A 20,263-nucleotide genomic window follows, 5' to 3' on the forward strand; every position below is an offset into this window, starting at 1 on the left:
TTTTTCTTGAGTTTTAACAGGTCTTTTCCTGTAGAGTGAGCAAAAGGCTTGTCCGTTCCTGTTGGATTGAAGAGCGATGGTCCTGTCATCATTTCTAAGATTTGGGTTTCTGTGAAACTCAGTGTTAAACTCAGCCATGATAACCCACTCACATGGAATGACCAGTGGGATCTAGTATTTTCTCACTTAAACTCCAACAAAACAGCTATTGTAAAGACTAGGGAAGCAACACCCCCTTTCCCTATTTTTCTTGAATAAGCATATTCTTGATTTAAGGACCAAAATCTTTCTTATTTTTCCCTATACAGAATGGGTATACATTACATCATAAATTTGATGTTGGCCCCTATTGCAGCTGTGGGCTACAATTTCAGACACAAAATATACTGGAGGTAGTGTTCTCTCAGGCTAGGTGAACTGCTGATAGGGAGATTCCTTCTTGAATTGCCCAGAACTAGAGCTGTATTGCCTCTCTGCACAATGGTAGTGACCCTACACCACCTCTCTTGTTGAGGTAGTACATGGCCACTGTGTTGTCCGTCATTATCAGGACATTTTTTCCCTGTACAGAGGGCAGAAAGGCCTCAGCGCTAGTCTGATTGCCCTCAGCTCCAAAAGGTTGATGTGTTTTTTGAACTCCGATGGATACCAACGACCGCTGATCGTCAGCTCGTTGGCGTGGGCTCCCCACCCTGTGGCAGATGCTCTGAGCAGGCAGAGCAAAGTCTCCCACGAGTGGTAACTAGATCAGGAGGTCTTTCAAGAGATCTTCACCCTTTTGGGAACCCCTCAAGTGGATCTATTTGCGACCAGTGTCAACCAGAAGTGCAAACTGTTCTGCTCCAGTGAATTTCCCCCAAGAGGAGCTCTAGGGGACGCGTTCGTATCCACTTCTGTACACATTTCCTCCAATCCACGTCATTCCTCATGTGATCAGGGGGTTGAGAACGTTTGGGAAATCCATGCTCCTAATTGCCCCAGATTGGGCCAGGAGGACATGTCCCGGACCTTGTGAACATGTCCATCTGCCCTACAAACAGTACATTCTCTCGCAAGAGGATTGTCGGTTCTCCATCCAGAGGTCAACACACTCGACCTTCACGCATGGTTTCTGAGAGATTGCGGTACAAGGAATGGGACCTGCCAAATTACGTAATGGAGATCTTACTCTCGGCCAGAATGCCATCAACAAAGTCTTTGTACCGCTGTCGTTGGAACACATTCTGAAGCTGATGCTTTGGAATACTGCGTTTCACCTAGGTTACTCTCCTGAGTGCAACACCTGACTCCCCTACCCAGCTGAACCTCCCTCGCTCATCCAGCCCCAGGGTTGGGATCCGAAAGCCACCCCCAGCCACCTGAATAGAGGATTCTCTGGGTCTATATGGGAGAATACCCCTAGGTTTCTCACAACTCTTTGAAGGTTGGCTGGCAACCGATCGGTTGACCAGGTCTGTTGCCCCAGGATGAGGATTGACCTTGGTTATATCCCATAGATCATGGGTAACCATGCGCAAAAAAGGAGCGTCAGGTGTTAAACACTCCTTGTTGTTCGAAAGGTTTATTTGGTTAAAGATTCCAGCGTCTCATGCTCTTCCTTAGCACTCTTTAGTGCATCATCAACTGCCTTGCCAAATAATACATTTGGCTCTATTGGCATATTTAAAAGTGTGGCCGGGGTTTCCAGTTTGAAACCTAACTGCCGTAGCCAGGCATGCCGTTTGATCAGGGTGTCCACCGTGTACTGTGCCCTGAGAGAAAGCCTGCATGACAGTTACACACAAAAAATAACTCCATTTGCCCTTGCCCCCTCCCTCACTGGAGTATCCCCAATTTCCGTTAGAAATCCCATAACCTAAATGTGGCCTACAAAATCAACAATCTTAAAGAGTTTGTATGCCTCGCCATAGGGGGCGCCTGGTGCAATAGCACACTTAGGGGGCCAACCTCGATTTATAGCAAGCAGCAATTTTAGGTAATCCAAGCTTTGGTTACACAGCCTTCATTGAGTCCCCAAATAACTCAGCTGCAGAAAAAACATGTGCCCTGTCTTCATGGATTATTTTCAGCTTTGCAGGGAACATCATTTGGTACTTTACATTTTTAGCCAGAAGTCTTCGTTTGACATCAAGGAAGGTCATCTTGGCTGCTTGAAAAGATATCCTGATTTTAGTGTCTATGGAGGTTTGTGCATTCTCAAAGCTCAATTCCCCCCTGGCCACTGTCAAAGTTAAGTTTGTCCATATGGAACAAGTTACTTACCTGTAACTGTTGTTCTCCAGCATGAGTCTGGCATGGATTCACATGCTCATGAATATTCCCCGTCGTCAGGCCGGGAATCCTCGGTAAAGAAAAAAAGAAGTTTCAGTTTCGTTTCTGATCGGTCTTTCGTAGTAGTAACCAATCACTGATCTCTGCGTCATACTGACCACAGCCAATGACTGCCCTCTACCTAAGCCCCGCCTCTGGCAGCCATCTTCAGATTTGGTAGCACGTGAAGTGGCAGTATGACCAAGTGAAGAGCCGCAGAGGGGTAGGCGGGAGGGTTCGCATGTGAATCCATGCCAGACCCATGCTGGAGAACAACAGTTACAGGTAAGTAACTTTTTCCTTCTCCAGCATGGGGTCTGGCATGGATTCACATGCTCATGAATAAAGAATACATAGCAGTACACACATGCACAACCACGGGAGGTGGCAAAGGCTCAACATTAAGCATTACATCAAACTCAACATTAAGCAATTCTTACCTCCTCACCAGGCTCACCTTAGGCGAACAGGTTGCGCAGCACTGCTTGGCCTACCCTGGACTCCTCCCTGGAATCCCGATCGACGCAGTAGAATTTCGTGAAGGTGTGCGTCGACCTCCACGTAGCAGCCCTGCAGATGTCCAGCAAGGGCACACCAGATAGGAACGCCGTGGTAGCTGCGATCGCTCTGGTGGAATGGGTTCTCGGACGGCAAGGCAGCGGTCGGTTTGCCAACCGATGACAGTACATGATACAGCCGGAGAGCCATCTGGAAATGGAGGCCTTTGAGAGAGCCTTCCCCTGATTGACAGGTCCAAAGTTCACAAAAAGTTGACGTCTTCCGAAAACACTTCGTGCGGTCCACGTAGAACTTCAGCGCTCTAGCCACATCCAGCGAGTGCAAAGTCCTTTCGGCCGGCGACGAAGGCGACGGGAAGAAAACAGGCAACACCAAGGGTTCGTTGAGGTGGAAGTCCGACGGCACCTTGGGCATGAAGGAGGGGTGCGTCCTGAGAACTACCCTTGTGTCGTGAAAAGTCAAGTACGGGGGCTTGCAGGAAAGGGCCTGGATCTCTCCCACTCTTCGTGCGGAGGTGATGGCCACAAGAAACGCTGTTTTCCACGACGAGAACTTCAACGGAGCCGAGTGCAGAGGCTCGAACGGAGGTCCCATGAGCTTGATCAGCACCACGTTGAGCTCTAACGCCGGGCCGGAGCTTTCACCGGCGGGAACGATCTGAACAGTCCCCTCATGAATTCTTTCACCAGACGATGACGTCCGCCCCGTGGTTCTGGTGTATCGGGAGATCGCAGCAAGATGAATCTTGATGGAGGCGTGCGCCAGTCCAGCCTTGGCCAGCGTCAGAAGGTACGGCAGTACCTGGGGAGCCGTAATCCGTAGAGGGTTAATCTTCTGGGCCTGGCACCAGACAGAGAACCTCTTCCATTTGTGTCCATAGCATTTAAGAGTTGAGGACGCCCTGGCCTTTGCAAGAACCTCTCTGCAGTCGGCCGGTATGTCGTATCCTCCAAACTCTAACGCTGCAGGAGCCAGGCCTGCAAGTTCAGCGACTTCGGGTCGTGATGGAGGATGGCGCCTCCTTCCCTGGAGAGAAGATCCGCGTCCACTGGCAGCTTGATTGACGGGGACACTGACTAGTCCAGAAGGTCCGGGAACCATATCTGCCTCGGCCACGCAGGTGCGACGAGGATCATCCTGCACCGTAACCTCTTGAGCTGGTTGATGAGCCGGATCAGCAATGGCAATGGAGGGAACGCGTATAGAAACAGGCCCTCCCAGGGGAACGAGAAAGCATCGCCCATGCTCCTCGGCTGGGGAAACCTGCTGGCGAACCTCCGGCACTTGGAGTTCGTCGCCCTCGCGAACAGGTCGATCTGGGGAGTACCCCAGCGTCGGAAGAGGTGGTCCACTAGATCCTGTCGTAGTTCCCACTCGTGGCACGAGCGCAGCTCTCTGCTGAGCGAGTCGGCGATGGTGTTTATCCCTGCCAGAAGAAACGGCACCAGAAACATCCCTTGGGCGACGGCCCAATGCCACAGATCCTGCGCCTCCTTGGACAGGGCTGGGGATCTGGTACCGCCCTGCTTCCTGATGTAGAACATGGTGGTGGTTTTGTCGGTGAAGATCCTCACCACCTTCCCCTTGATGGATGGAAGAAAGGACCTGAGGGCCCAAAACACTGCACGGAGCTCCAGGACGTTGATATGGAGGGACTTCTCCGTCGGAAGCCAAAGGCCTCTCGCGTGCAGATTTTCGGTGTGCGCTCCCCACCCTTCCAGGGAGGCATCCGTGGTCACTGTCTCCTGGTGGCCGGGGGTCTGGAAGTCCATGCCCGCCGTCAGATTCGCACGGGTGCCACACCACCGGATCGCTCGTCGGAAACTCGTCGAGTGTGATCCTCTCCTCGAAGCTGCCCGTCGCCTGGATCCAACGCGCGTCCAGGAACTCCTGCAACGGGCGCATCCGGAGCCTGCACAGGCGGATGAGATAAATGCAAGAAGACATCATTCCGAGGAGGGACTTGATGGACCTTACCCTGGCCGCGTCCGCAGCCGGCATCCGCTGCACCTTGCCCAAGATGGCCCTCGTCCTTTCCTCCGACGGAGAGGCCAGAAGCGACACTGTGTCGAGCTTCGCTCCCAGAAACAGTGCGTCTTGCGCGGGCACCAGGTGGGACTTGGCGTAGTTTATGGAGAATCCCAGGTCCGTGAGTAGTTGGACGGTCCTTGCCGTGTGCTTCACGGCAAGCTCCTTTGTCTTTGCTCGGATGAGCCAGTCGTCCAGGTAGGGGTAGACGTGGATCCCCTCTCGGCGCAGCCACCGGTGCGAGGCACTTGGTGAACACCCTGGGTGCCGACCTCAATCCGAAGGGAAGGGCTTTGAACTGGTAGTGACTCCCTTGGACCACGAACCTGAGAAACTTTCGGTGTCCCTTTAGCATCCTCCAAATCCAACGACGACAGGAAATCGCCCTCCTCCAGTTGACCCAGGACGTGTTGGAGGGTGACCATCCGGAACTTCTGTGCCTTGATGAATTTGTTCAGTCGTCGTAGGTCCAGGATGGGACGCCATCCTCCAGTCTTCTTCTTCACGAGGAAGTATCTTGAGTAAACTCCGGAGCCCCAAAGCCTCTTTGGGACGAGCTCGATGGCGCCCTTCTTGAGCATCGCCTTTACCTCCAAGAGAAGTTGAGGGCCGTGATGTTCTTTCCTGGCCACAGGGGGGACGCGCGGGCACCTCTTTAGAAACTCGAGCTCGTGACCCTGAGCTAGGGCGTCCAGCACCCAACGGTCGGTGGAGATGGACTCCCACACGCTGACGAGGCTCGCCAGCCGGCCTCCCACCGGGGTGCCTCGGTGGGGGCCCGACCCCACGGCCGGTTCAGTCCTGCTTCGACGAGGCTTTGCCGCCTTGTCCTCCTTGGCGACGACGGCGGGGTCCGCCTGACTTGCCTCGTCCCCTGTAAGCTTCCTGTGACGACGAACGGGCCGCTTGACGTTAGGTGGAAAATCCACCGCTGGAACCTTTGGAGGCACCCTGTTTGCCTCCGCCGCTTCGAAAGGGCGGCCGCCGTTGCTGGAGAACCCCAAGAGCCCGGGCCGTCTCCGTGTCCGCCTTGATGGCTTGAAGGGAATCGTCCACTGTTTTCCCAAACAGGTTGTTTCCGTCGAACGGCATGTCCAAGACTCTGGTCTGCACGTCCTGACGGAAGTCAGTAGCCCTGAGCCAGCCACGCCGCCTAAGGCACACGCCGTTGCCCAAATGACGAAATCCAGTGTCAGCGATGTCCGTCGCAATCGTAATGGTGTGGTCAGATGCCACCTCTCCTTCCTGCAAGATCTCTAGGGCTTCCGCCCTCTTGTCTGGTAGGAAGTCCAGCCAGGGGGGCCAGTTTGTACCACAACTCCCTGTCGTAGCAGGCTACGATAGCCAAGGCGTTGGCCGCCTTAATCGTTGTCGCTGCCGACGAGATGACTCTGCGTCCCATCGTGTCTAATTTCTTTCCCTCGCCGTCCAGCGGGGAGGACGTAGAGGCCGCGCCCCCCCCCGCTTTCTTCCTGGCCGCCGCGGAGACGACCGAGTCCGGGGTCGGCTGTGCCCGAAGGCACAAGGGGGCCGCGTCCGGGACCTGGTACTTCTCGTACCGATCCCTTCTAGCCGGCGTCGTGGATGGGTTCTTGAGTAGGGCGAGGCCCTCATCCCAAATATCATCCAGTAGAGGTACAGCGAGGACCGTCTTCCTTGGCCTTGCGCCGTTGATAAAGGAAACCTTCCTTCTTCTCTTCCGGGCAGAGCTGGAAAAGCTCGGATGCCCTGGCGATCATGGAGTGAAACGATCCAATCTAGTCGGGCGGGGAAGCCCGGGTGGGAGGTGACGACGGGAGATCCTCGTCGTAAACCTCGTCGTCTGTACCCGTCGCGGCCGTGTCAGTCCCTGTATCATCCCCACGTGTCGTGGACGGGGAGGAGGGCTGAACAGGGCGCGATGGCTGAAAGGGAGGTGGAGGATGAATCCTTCTCTTAGGGGGAGGGCTCCCAGAAGGGCCTGGCTCCGGGTCCCCCGTCGGGAGCGGTTCCTCCGTTGGTGGTAACGGCAGTCTCGTCCTGATCTCCGAGCATAAGGACTGTATAGCCAACAAAATGGCTGCCGAGTTGTCTTGCGGCACTGGTTGAGGGGAGTCCGACGGGCGGTCAGGAGCCCCGTCGGCACCCTCGACGTTCTCGTTGTCTCCTACGTCGGGGTCCCTCCCGACAGGCTGGTCTTCTTCCACGCCAACGCCGTGGCTTAAGACTTCGATCAGCTCCTCCTCAGAGGTTGAGGCCGAATCCACGACGACCTCCTGCCCCCCCCTTTTTCTTCTCCGTCGGAGGTTTCACGGGGGTCCTGTCGATGGGCATGAAAGAGGACTCCCTCCGCGGTGGCAGGGAGACTCTGGGCCCCGAGGTCGCTACCACTGGTGTAGCCTCCACAGGCTGAGCCAGGGACGCCGCGACTGTCTCGATAGAGGCCTTGGCCGGGTGGATTAAGGCTTTCACCACCTTAGGTGCGCTCACCGCCTTCTCCTTGGGGGGAGGGTCACCGCCTCGCTCCCCCTCCGATGGGGTCTTCGAGCTCGACCGGGGTCTCTCCAGGAGCTTCGCCGGGTGCTCCGCCTTCCTCTTACCCGAGCCAGAGCGTTGGCTCGTGGTTGATGGCGCCGGGGAGGATGCGCCCTGCCTGGCGCCCGTAGAGCCCGACCGTTCGGCGCTCCCGGTGCCAGCGGACTCGCGGTGCTTGGCCTTCTGTTGGACCCCCGTCGCCAGGGCGCCCTGAAAGGTCTTAGAAGACCGCTTGGACGACTTCTTCTTCTTCTCGCCTGACGGGCTCTTTCCTTCCAGCCAGTTGGCGAGACGTTGATGGCGGTCCTTCATGGTCCGCTCCGACATATTGCCGCAAAACGCACAGTCCTTCTCCACATGCGTCTTGTCCTCATATAGGCAGTAAAGGCAAAGGGAGTGTTTGTCCTCCTTAAAGACGTTCTGAAGCTGGCATCCAGGGCAGACCCTGAACAGCTTTCCGGGTGTCGAGCTTCCCTTCTCCTGGGCCATGTCCGAGATGGGCCTGAGAAACTTCTGGAGTCCTCCAAAAGCGTGGCTCGACGAAATCTTCACGCTTGAGGGGCGTAGACGAATCCGACACGGGTCCCTGTTAATCGGATGAAGAAACGGTGGAGCTTGAGTCTCTTTTGACCGAAAAAATAAATTTTTCTGAGAAAAAATGTGAAAAAAGCACTAACGCTCGAGAGCAATAGCACGAGGATCCCAACACTTGAACGTGCGGTAAAAATCTGAAGATGGCTGCCAGAGGCGGGGCTTAGGCAGAGGGCAGTCATTGGCTGTGGTCAGTATGACGCAGAGATCAGTGATTGGTTACTACTACAAAAGACAGATCAGAAACGAAACTGATACTGATTTTTTCTTTACCGAGGATTCCCTGCCTGACGACAGGGAATATTCATGAGCATGTGAATCCATGCCAGACCCCATGCTGGAGAAAGTTTAATACCCTTGCTGCAGTGCGAGGTGGTAGGCCTGTTGCAGGTCTGGGACCAATTGATCAATGCACTCTAAAAACCATTATCTGGTAGAAAAAATACAAGGTGTCCAAGCATTTGAGAGAGTTGTTTTTCTGCAAATATTCTGGCGTGCTCTCGACTAGTCTAAATCATCATTCTTCTGTTCCATCGACTTTATCATCTTTTCCAAATTGCTCTTCCTTAGACTCCAGAAGAATTCACAGAGTCCCTCACTAGCCCGAAGCGAGCTTTCACCTCTGTTATTTGCCCACAAAGCTAATCTCTATTATCTTGAGTTTTCCACACTGCTAGCGAGACTATTCATTTTTTGGTCCATCATATGAAGGGTGTCTTTCACCACCTAATAATACGGAACAAACGTCTTCTGTATGTTGTACCACAAGATAATTTTCACTATCCGATAACTGTGCAGCAGAGGGTGGGTCTTTTAATTTATTAACCTCTCTCTTGAAACACATCCGGTCTATTCTGTTTAGTGGAGCTGGACCCGGTCATGGTGCTCGCTCAGGCAGGCTTTACGCCGTGGATTACCTTGTAGGAGAAAGATATAGTGTCCGAATGGGACTTGCTGTGTTTCCACGTGTAAACTATATCTTAGCATGTGGCACCTAGCTGTTCATACGATTACCTGTATTAAGGTATCGGGCAGCCTGTGGACAGGGCACCGAGGCAAACCGCCCAGCAGTTGCCACAGGCTTCAGCGTGTATAACCACATGCAGCAACCAACCTGCTACTGTGTACCCTGCTGGGCTGCAGCCATCGCGGAAGCAGAGAGCCCCTCCCACCCAAGTACCAGGTACAGGGAGCGCCCTGGGCCCCCCCCTCAATCCCGGGGAGATGTTTGCACCAGTCCTGACCTGGCCAGCCAGGGTCACTTAAGTCCGTCTGCCTTATCTCCAGGTTCCCACCCCCCTTGGATCAAATCGGCGGACAAAAAAATAAAAAATGTTCCAGGGCAGATCTCTAACAAATATTGTGCCATGTAAATCTCAGGGGCAAATCGCTTGTGAAGTTGCCATTTAACAATGTCAAATCCTACGCCTCAAGTTCCTGTCTAACCAGGAAACCCCTATCTCGACTTGCAGTAGACGGCTTTACCCTTTTAGGGAGTTAATACTAGCAATCTTCCAGGCATTCAGCATTAAACTCTCCCAGAATAATTTTAGATGCACCTTCCTCTGAGATTTCATCCAGAAGGGGAAGAGAAAGGGCAGACAACACTTCCTCCATCCGCGTATTCTATGGAACAAGTTAAACATTAACCAGTGAACACCTCTGGGTTACACTAGATCCCTCCACTTTCCACTCTAGAATAGTAGCAGGCATGTCCCTTCTACTGGACCCAATCTAGTGCGCTGTGAAACCTTGATTATGGTTAATTGCAGTCAAGAATCCCTTATAGGGGCGACCCCTAACACCTTGCTGGGATTTGATGAACATAATATCAAATCTATCTATAATGGGGGTATTCATCCTCAGGATCTCCTGTAAGCTTCTTGTGAAGCTGGTCCTCCCTGAACTAATCCAGCATACTGAGCTTGTTGGGTGCCTACACTACCATCAATCTAGATTCCAAGCATTCAGAGGTACGGAAACTGCTCTACTGAACAATCGCGGAGAACTGCTTGCATCTCTTGACTAACTCCCCACTGTTCACTTTCTACTTGATCTCTCCTCTGTATTTGATACCACTCCATCCTCATAAAACGGCTCCACGATACCCTTGGTATCTCGGATTGGGCACTGGACTGGCTGATCTCCTTCCACACCGACCGTCCCTCCCCAGTTATCCTGGGCTCTTTCTCCTCTCCCACCTCCATCTCCATCCCCCAGGGCTCCAACCTCTCACACTATCTCTTTAATGTCTATCTCGCCCCACTTGCTTACCTCATCTCCACTTTCTCCCCCCACTTCCAGTGTTATGTAGACGACACCCAACTCTTCTTCAAACTTCCCTCTGATCTTCTCTCGACATCCTCCACTATTCCTGACTGCCCATCTGCTATCCAGTCCTGATGTGCCTTAAATGATCTCTGCCTCAATTCCAGCAAGACAGATTCTTCCTATTAGCACTCCTGCTCCCTTTTTTTCCACCCTTCACTTTGGCCACCCTCCATGGGCTCCGCCCACACCTCTCCTGCATCAGAAGCCAGAAGCCTCGGAATTATCATGGACTCCTCTCTTTCTGCCCTCATATCTTGGACCTTGTCTAGAGGGTCCACTTTCAACTCCACAGCCTCAGAGGTATCCTCCCTTTCCTCACTTTTCTCCAGAAGCTCAATGTCTCCAGAGCTCTAGTACTCTCCAGGTTGGACTACTGTAACAGCCTCTTCCTAAACATAACCTCTTCCTCTCCACCCCGTCCATCTTATCCAGAAAAGATCTGCGAGACTTATCCTTGGCCTCAAGCCCAGGGACCATATCTCTCCAACACTAAAATCTCTTCTCTGGCTCCCGGTTGCTACAAGGATCAAATCCAAATCCCTCTGCATAATCCATAAGGCTTTCTGGGGCCGGGAACCACGCTATCTACAACTTCTCACCAAATACTCGCCCACTGGATCTTTATGCTCCTCTGGCCCCAACTCTCTGCGTGTCAAGTGCTTCTCTAAACAGCGAGCCGGTGGCCGATCACTTTCCTCGGCTTGCTCCCTTCCTTTGGAACAGCCTTCCCCTTCCTCTCCGTCTTGAGCCGGACCTCCTCAAATTCCCGGAAGCTCCTCATGACTTTACTCTTCACCTCCTCCTTCCCCCTCTCCCCATCGTTCGAAACCCCACAGCTGCTGAGATTGGTGGCCTGAGCTCTTATGTGTCCTTCTGGGTCCTGGCCTTCCATCCAATCCCCTTCAGCCTCTCCCAGCACTTCCTCCGGCACTTCCACCTCTGGGGAACCTCTAGCACGTACCCCCTTTCCCATGTAACTCTCTCTCTGCCCTTGCCCATTCCAAATGCTCACAAGGCCTACTAGGCCCGCCTCTGTCTTACCCATCATTGTTATTGCATTTGCCTATTGTTCCCCTGCTTCCACCCCCCTTGCCCTTTGGGACCTTTGAAATACATATTTCTTGATGTATAAGCGCCTTACAAATGCACAATAAATAAGCAGATATCGTACAACGCAAACAGACCTTGTTTTCCCAAAATGCTTGCAAAACTTCCTGAGTTCCAGATTACAATCACAGTGTTCAACTTTCACTATGCCCATTCATTTCCATTTCCACCTTTATGAAGAGACTCTACAATTACTGGCCAATCTTTAGTAACATATTTTAGCTATCTCAGCCCTCGTTGCCCTTGGTCATTGTACAACTCAATCATCAAATTGTTATTTATTCCTTCTCCCCTCTGTCTAACCTCCTACTTTGTGTCAATTGATCTTAAATTATCAGCAAACCCAAACTCAGACACTTCGAATCCCAGAGAGGGCAATATTGCTTTCTTAATGATTTGTGAACGCAGGTGCACTTTAACAATGTCAAGACAATCTTCATGTACAAATTCCACAATTTTTATATCCTCCATTGTTACCAACCGTAAACTTGAAACTCAAAAAAATGAGAGTATAATGTCTGTTGAAGGGCACCCTATTTGAGCGTTCAAAAAGGCTATGCAGAAAAAGACAGTTTGCGCCATTTTCCACTTTATTTATTTCACTTACTCCATCTTTTAACCTACTACCCTTATGTATGTACCTTTCACCATCTTGAAAACGCACCTGCAGTTGCTTTCCCTCTGAAAGTTTCACACTTTTTGCTAGGCCCGACCTCTTCGCCTTAATGGTACAAAATAAAGGGAATACCTTTTGTGGAAAACCCAATGTCTTTCTACTTTCACCAGTTCTATTCTGGCATCGGGTTTGCAAAATATTGGAAAGAGTTTCTTACGATTTTTTTGTGCGGACCTGGTATCACTAATCAATGCCAAGTGCAGACTTTGTTCCCTTTCAATATTTTCAAATTTGAGTCCTTCGTAATACAATATTTCCCAGTACCCATCATTGTTACAGTATCCAAACCATCTTTATCAACTTGGGGCAGCGAGTACAAGTTTTGATCTACTATTTTGTCCTCACAGGAGTAAACAGATATATTACGTAGATCAAAGGAGGGGCCCTCATCAGCAACTGGGCTCCTAGGGGGACACTTACTACCTGCCCCTGCACTGGCCCATGAGTGGAGGATTTAGCGCCACAACACAGGGTTCCCTGGGCTCCCTTGCCCTCCCCCTTTTAACAGTCACTTTTTTCTGTTAATTTTCCACCTTTGTAGGTACAGTGACATTATCAATCTGCAACCTCAGGTGATTTAGGAACTTCGGCGATCCCCATTTTTCTGTTTACTTTGCATCTTGCAGTTTTATTTTTTACTTATTTTGAACTACACCCTTCCCCTCTTTAATTTTTGATCTGGTTACCGAAGCTGCTGCTCAATATGACTGGTACTTAAAATAGCCTGTGCAGTCTCAACATCCAACCCCAGAACAGATACTGATGGGAAAGTTCTTCTTTATCACTCCTGAGCCTCTACCTCAATGATTCCCTCTAATAAATTCGGTTCGGGGCAAGGCTCCTGTTGGTTCACCTGGTGCCTCTGGGTCATAATTATAGCTGTAATGAACCCTTCCAAGAAGTATAATTTCCCACTCAGTTCTTTTAGTATCTGCCTTAGATCTCGCAATTCGAAATTGAGAGACTCATACCCCCTATCCAATGTATCTAAGAGCCGCGGCAAGACCGGGAAGGATAATTCATCCACAACAATTTTGTCCAACCCATTTCTTGGCTAGACTCTCCACCTAGGAAAGTAAATTAGTAGTGAGGATCCCAACACATTGATCCTCTACGGCCTTAACCAAACCAAAATTACCCAGTAGTACAGAACCAACCATTCCCCCACCCCACACCCAAGAAAACACCCATATTTAACATAGGGGAGCAAGATGCATCACATTTTCCAATAGATTCGGGTTCCGGCTGGTGGAGCATAATTTCTGTTAAGGCCTGGGAGTTAGAGGGAGACTCATGAATTACCCATTGATTTGATTTAAAATCTAAGGAAAGTCTAACACGCTTCACCAACTCATGAGAAATAACAGCGGCCAACATTGAAACATCCGGCACCAAGTCAACTCCCTGCCCAATGTCCCCAAACACCATGTCCTGTATATTTTCCTCTATTCTTGTTAATGAATGGTCTAGTTTTCCAGTAAATACAGAGTTCTCCTCCGTTTTGGGGATAGGAACATGTGAAGTTCTTGGAGAAACCAAGTGAACCATTGCTACAACCACCACTCCTGGGCGAGGGCCACGTGTCTGAAGCCACACCATCCGTTTGAACTGCTGATTCCAAGGCCATCAATGGGCCAAGATGATTATGTTGCTTAAAGTTTAATATGCTCTTGCTCTCCTCTTGTGTTTCCAAAATAGGATTATCCTGCATTGCTTTGGAAGTAGAGGCTCTAACAGGCACTGATATGATATGATATGGCATTTGTAACGCGCCCATACACAAGTGTTAGAAGCAGGCGTATTTGTCTCCGCCACTGCACCATGATGACAGAGATTCCTCAAGTTCACTTTGAAGCCAAGGAAAAAATAGTGCTAGACCGAGTACTACACGCAGTGAAGATGGAAACCAAGATTTTTAAAACTGGTTTCCTCCCGACCCTCAACGACCCACACCGGGTACCAGAAAAGCGCTTCCTTGCCCGTACTCCGTTGCTTACACACAGCTCAAAGAGCAATAGCCAAAAAAACATTAATTGGCACACCGTCTTTCACGAGTTCACATTTTAAAAAGTCTACCGCGGCTCAAAGGGTAATAACCCTGCAGGCACTGCGTTAACAGTGTGAACGTCGAACCAATTTCAAAACGAAGTAGTAACAAGGTTTCCAATAGTAATCAGGGTCATGCAGAGAGCATTCAAGCAAATACAACTACTTGGGTGTATGCAGACAGGAAAGATTTCATAAACTTAAAACATACTGCTGCTCCTCGATACCACCCAGCGGCCTCAAACTGCTTGCAAACAGGTTGGGTGGACTCAATACAACTCACCGCCCTCGCTCACCTCCTGGACTGCAAAGACTGCCATCACCTCTGCACATACTCATGTTCACTTTGAGATTTTTTTTATAGTACCATTACTGGCACTAGGCACAAAGCTGGCTCTGCCAATATATGCCAGTACTCTATGTAAGAAAATACTCCAGATGGTTTGGCCATTAACAGTGACATGTCACAATAAGAAAACATGCCCAAACTGGTTCCAATGTAAGCCAGTCGAGACCTATAATAACACTTATCCTTGCTTCATCATAGATGCTCAGTTAATAAAATGTCATTTTACAGTAAGAAATATACAGGCCGAACCAACACGTCAGTCTAGTGAGGTATTACTACAACGAGTAATACATGTCATGCCACAGTAAGCAATGGCTACACTGGCTGTACCAAAATGCTAGTCTAATCAGGTAATGACACACATGAGCTTGGCTTTGCCCGAAAATACCAGTAAAACGTTCAAAGTCAAAAATGCTCTAGTGATCCGCAGTCTCCCAGGGCAGGAGACAGACAGACACAAACACTTTTTGTAGGGTGAGTAATGTGACCTTAAAACTGCAGGCCCCAACTTCCATTATTCTCTCAAATGTGTTTCTTACTGAATTACAACAAGACATAATTTAAAATTCTGTATATTCTTATGTTCCCATAATGCTCGTAAATCACCAGGATTGGGTTCTATGAAGAGATAGTGTTTCGCGTGACCTGGCCTAGTACCACGCTCCTCGACCCTGCCCGTTGCTCCCCCACAGCCCCACTCATCCAAGGAGGAGAGGGCTCCCTCAACACATGTTTCCCCATTTCTGGCACTGCTCACACAGCGATGTCTTCTCAGGAGAGTCCCTAGCAAGCTGTACACGTTCTGTGGTGGCTCGCTTAGAAGCCATAGCATTTTGAGGCTCTCGGGTGGAGCTCTCACTTCTGGCATCCCCCAAGGCGAGCACATCTTTGAGATGCTGAACAGGATCTGGAGGCCACTGCAGACAGATCTTTCTGCGTCTGCTTCATTAACTTCAGAGTTCATTCAGTTAGAACCCCCAACTCACTGACGGCCGGGTTAGCCGCGTTGCTGCAAAGTTGGAAGCAGGGGACGAACTACTACACCTTCACACCCTTTGCAATGATCTACAGGATTCTTGGCCAAAGCGAGGCGGGAACGAGCAGATCTAGTGCAGATGGTGCAGGTCTGCTTTCCAGCTTTACTGGAACTTTCTTTGAATTTTCTAATCAGACTATCTCTGAAAGCTTCTTTCCTGTGGGATCACACCCACTGGTAGTGAATGGCTAGTTGGCCCTCATGGTTTTCAGGATTTCAGAGCAAGGTAGATAATTCCTAGTCTACTGAGGAAAGCAGGGCCTCGCAAAGGGCAGCTTTACCCCATTCCACCCCGCATGGGCAGTATAAAATAGTTGGTGTATTAAAAAATGAGATTATTCAATATCGCCCCATTCTGCAGTAGTTTTGATATTTCTGTTATCCCTGGTTGAGGAAGGTATGGTTAATACTAATTGATCTGCATTTCTGCAGATCATGAGTCTTTAGAGTGGGTTTTCGATGTTGCACGTTTTGGTCTGCAGGATTCTCGGGCTCATTCCAATAATGGTGACACAAGCACCTTGGTACTCTTGTGGGATTTGAATTTGGTATTGAACCGTTTTTCAGAATGGCCAGACAAACGAAGGCCTTTCCACTATGGCCATGGCCTTTTCCGATACATATACTACCACATTATGTTTGGTTTCCTGTATAAGAGTGTCTGGCAGAAGGGCCTTTATTTAGTAGGAAATGATTACACTGCGGATGGAGTTACTGTTCATATCTCAAAAAGAATTAAATGCAATGCTAGGCTAGTTTCCAACATCAGTTTCCCCAAATCGTACATAGTGTTCTGCCTTAAGTGTTATGAGGAAGTTTCCCGAGGCATTCGGCGAAATTACTAACAGCAGTTGCTCACTGAGGTAAGAAAGTCACATAACACTGTCTCTTCCCAGACTTTGGCCCGCTGGACTCTCTCAGGCAGGGGTGGATATTGTTTGATTTGGTGCTCACTTTTAGGGGTGCTTTAGCGTCCAAGGCCTTCTGGGTTAAGTGACAGGCTGAAAGAAATCATGAAGATGGCCGACTGATCAGATGAGCGTCACCTAGGACGTTTGAAGACCAATCAATGAACTGGGATTGTGAGCTTTGAACAAGTATAAAGTGTGACTCTGGTCTCGGCATAGAATAAAATTGTTCCAGAATAATGTATAGGAAAGTCTTGATTCTAATAGAAACTCCTAGGCAGGTGTTTGTACCAAATTCAAACATTTGTGACACCTTGATGTGATCGGTTACTGAGTGATGGCTACTTGAGTTATGTTGCTTACGTAAGGAACAAGTTACTTACTAAATCTCCTGTTCTCCAGCATTGGTATCTTTCATAGAGTCACATCCTGTGAATATTCCTTTTTGGCAGGCTGAGAATCCTAGGTAACAGCAGTTTATTTTTTAAACTGAAAACTTCTGTCATTTTAGTGCTCCATTCCAGTCATTTTGGGTCATACTGACCCTATCGAAAGCCCCCTTAGCTCCACCTCTGGCAACCATTTCAGATTTTGGAAAGCGTACGTAGAGTGACGAACATGAGCCAAAACAATCAAGAAGAGCTTGAGGGGGGAGGGAGGGTCGGTCGCATGTGAATCTATGAAAGATACCAATGCTGGAGAACAGGAGTTACAGGTAAGTAACTTGTTTCTTCTCCAGCAGCGGATCGTTCATAGATTCACATGATGTGAATATATTATAAAACAGCAGCAATAACCATACTGGGTAGAGGCAAGCTCCTTGTAGAAAACATACCGCAGGAGACACTGACCGTATGTAAACAGGTTCCAGAGAACTGCTTGGCCGACCTTGGACTTTGCTGAAGAATCTGCTGATGCAGTAAAAAACTCAGACCTCCAGGCCCTGCAGATATCTAGCAAGTGGACCCTGGACAGGAACACTGTCATGGCACCCACCGCCCAAGTAGAATGTGCCCGGGGTTTTCCTGCAGAGGCCTGGCAGCCTGTTGATGACAGAACGAAATGCAGGATAAAATCCTCCTGGCAATGGAGCACTTGGACAGTGCCTTCCCTACACCAGAGGGACCAAATGCCACAAAGAAATGAGGTCTTTCAGAAAATCTGTGTGCGGGCAACTAGTACTTCAAAGCATGCACGACATCCAAGGAATGTAACGTTCGCTCTGCTGGACATTCCGGGGAGGCGAAGAAGACTGTTAACACCACTGGCTTATTGAGGTGGAATGCTGAGGTAACCTTAGGTATAAAAGACGGATTAGCGCGTGGGAACACCTTGGACTTGGGGGAGGTAAGGTACGGCCTCTTACAAGAGAAAGCTTGGATTCCCCCCACTCTTTGTGCCGATGTGATGGCGACCAGGAAAGCCACCTTCCAGGAGAAAAACCTGAGCAAAGTTTTGTGTAGGGGCTCAAAAGGAGGACGCATGTGCCTTGGCAAAACCACATTTAGCTCCTACGCGAGAGCTGGGCGCTTGGTAGTCTAGAAGGAACAAATGAGACCCTTGAGGAATTCCTTGACAACCGACTAGACCAAAGAGAAGACCTAGAAGAGGAACGGGTGCTATGATGGATGAATGTGCTAAACATGCCTGGGTTAAGGACAGCAGGTAAGGCAAGATGGCCTTTGGTTGAACGGTAAAAGGGTCCAGCCCCCGTAGTGCACACACCACATGGCAAAGCGTTTGCATTTGCTTTTGTAGCAGGCTAGCGTGGAAGCAGCTCAGGCTTGCGCCAGAATGTTCATGCAGTCCTGAGTCAATGGGAGCCGAATTCTAGGAGAACAGAAGGCGGGCGTCAGATTGAGCGAGGCTGGGTTATGGTGGAGGACTGCACCCTTGTCGATGGATATTAGATCTTGCCAAGGAGGAAGCCTCATCAGGAGGGGGAGGAGAGAGGGTGTCAGAGGCTAGGGACAGGAGGTCAGATTCCCAGAACTGTCTTGGCCATGCAGGGGCCACTAAGATCAGTCTGCACCGATGCTGTCTGAACATGGCCTGCACTCACGCTACCAGAGGTATTGGGAAAACACATATAGAAATGCTCCCTCCCAGGGATGTGAGAAGGCATCTCCCAGGCTCCCCAGATGCAGGAACCTGCTGGCAAAACGTATGCACTTCTTGTTCTGGAAAGTGGCAAAAAGATTGATCGCCGGAGTATCCTATCGATTCAATATATCCAGAAGAGTTGAGACTCATGTAGCTCCCACTCGTGACAGGAGCCGAGTTCAGTGCGGGGGGAATCCACCATGGTGTTCTGAACACCTGGGAGGTTCAACGAAATGAGGAAAATATTGTGTTTCAGTGGCCAGCGCCACAGGGCCTGTGGCTCCAATGAGGGAGAGGGATCTGGTTCCTCCCTGCCTGCACACACAAAACATTGTGGTGGTGTTGTCTGTAAAGATTCGTGCCACCTGCCCGGTGGCCTGTGGGAGGAACTAATTGAGCGCCCAGAAGACAGCTCGAGTTCCAGAAGGTTGATGTGGAGTGTTTTCTCTTCCATGCATAACGCTATGGCATGAAGATTCCCTGTATGCGCATCCAAACCTTTAGAGAGGCATCCGTTGTGACCGTGAGTTGGTGCGGGGGCAGGCGAAAAGGAAGCCTTGAACCAGGCGAGAGCGGACCGACCACCACTGCAATGGCTTCTTTAAACACGGTCAGTGAAATCTTGTCCTCCCAGGTGCCTCCCACCAACATGCATCGAAATTTTGCAGCAGTCACATGCAGAGCCTGCAGTGCTGGAGTATGGGGATGTATGATGACATCCTCAGTAGGGATTTCAGGAGGCTGCCAGATGTGGTTGGCAAGCAGGAGAGCTTGGAGAGAAGGGCTTAGACCCGCTGCTCTGACAGGGTTGCCCTGCAAGATTGCGTGTCTAGGCGTGCACCCATGTAGTGATCCTGCGGAGATGGGGTCAGACAGGATTTTGGATATTTCACAGAGAACCCGAGAGACTGTAGGCATTGAATGGGGACAGCGGTGTGCTTGGATGCCATGTCAAGCGATGCCACTCTTACCAGCCAGTCGTTCAGATAGATGGGTGCACCTGCTCAGAGCAGATGGGCCACTACAGGTGTCAGGCAGTTGGTGAAGATCCTGTGGGCCGATCGGAGCCCGAAGGGTAGGGCCTTGGATTGGTAGTGGCAATAACCATAAAGTGTAGATAGCTGCAGTGCTTCCTGATGTGGAAATAAGCGTCCTCTAGGCCTACTGACATCAGAAAATCCACTTTCTGAAACAGACAGTACCTGCTGTATCATTACCATTCTGAAAGTTTGGGCTTTCAAGAACTTGTTTAGCACTCGGTCTAGTATGAACCGCCAAACCCTGGACTTTTTCCCTACCAGGAAGTTCCTGGTTTCTTTTGGCCATGTGGCACTTTCTCAATGGCACTCTTGGATAACAGTGCTTGGACCTCCTGCTGTAGCAGATGTATCTGCTTTTTACAGCAGAGGGATGTGGGAGGCTGTGCGACTAACTCCAGCGTGTGGCCTTGCTGGAGAAGAGATAGCGCACATTTGTCTGTGGTGATGCTGTTCCACTCGTCCACAAACTGAGCCAGCCTTCCCCCACTGGAGTGTGAAAGTAGGGTGGTGGAACAGTTTTGTACTGCCGATTAGCTCCTGGCATGTGAAGAGCTTTGCTGGCTTTGATTACCCATGTAAGATGGAGACTTGTTCCTCTATGCGTCTAACATCACATAGGAGGGGGACTTGTAAGATAATGATGGGGACTGATGGGAAAGTTGATACTCCTGTAGTTCTTGAGAAGCAGGACTTTCCAGAGCAAAA

At 50.2% G+C, this 20,263-nt stretch overlaps 1 protein-coding gene across 2 annotated transcripts in view; it reads right to left on the reverse strand.

Annotated features, from left to right (window-relative positions):
• The window catches only part of TATDN2 (TatD DNase domain containing 2), an 887,958-nt gene that overhangs the window by 75,943 nt on the left and 791,752 nt on the right, over positions 1–20,263 (reverse strand). The gene's annotated exons all lie outside the window — the stretch shown is intronic.

This window comes from Ambystoma mexicanum, chromosome 2p, assembly GCF_040938575.1.
Source record: "Ambystoma mexicanum isolate Mex_15411 chromosome 2p, UKY_AmexF1_1, whole genome shotgun sequence".
Lineage (NCBI taxonomy): Eukaryota > Metazoa > Chordata > Amphibia > Caudata > Ambystomatidae > Ambystoma > Ambystoma mexicanum.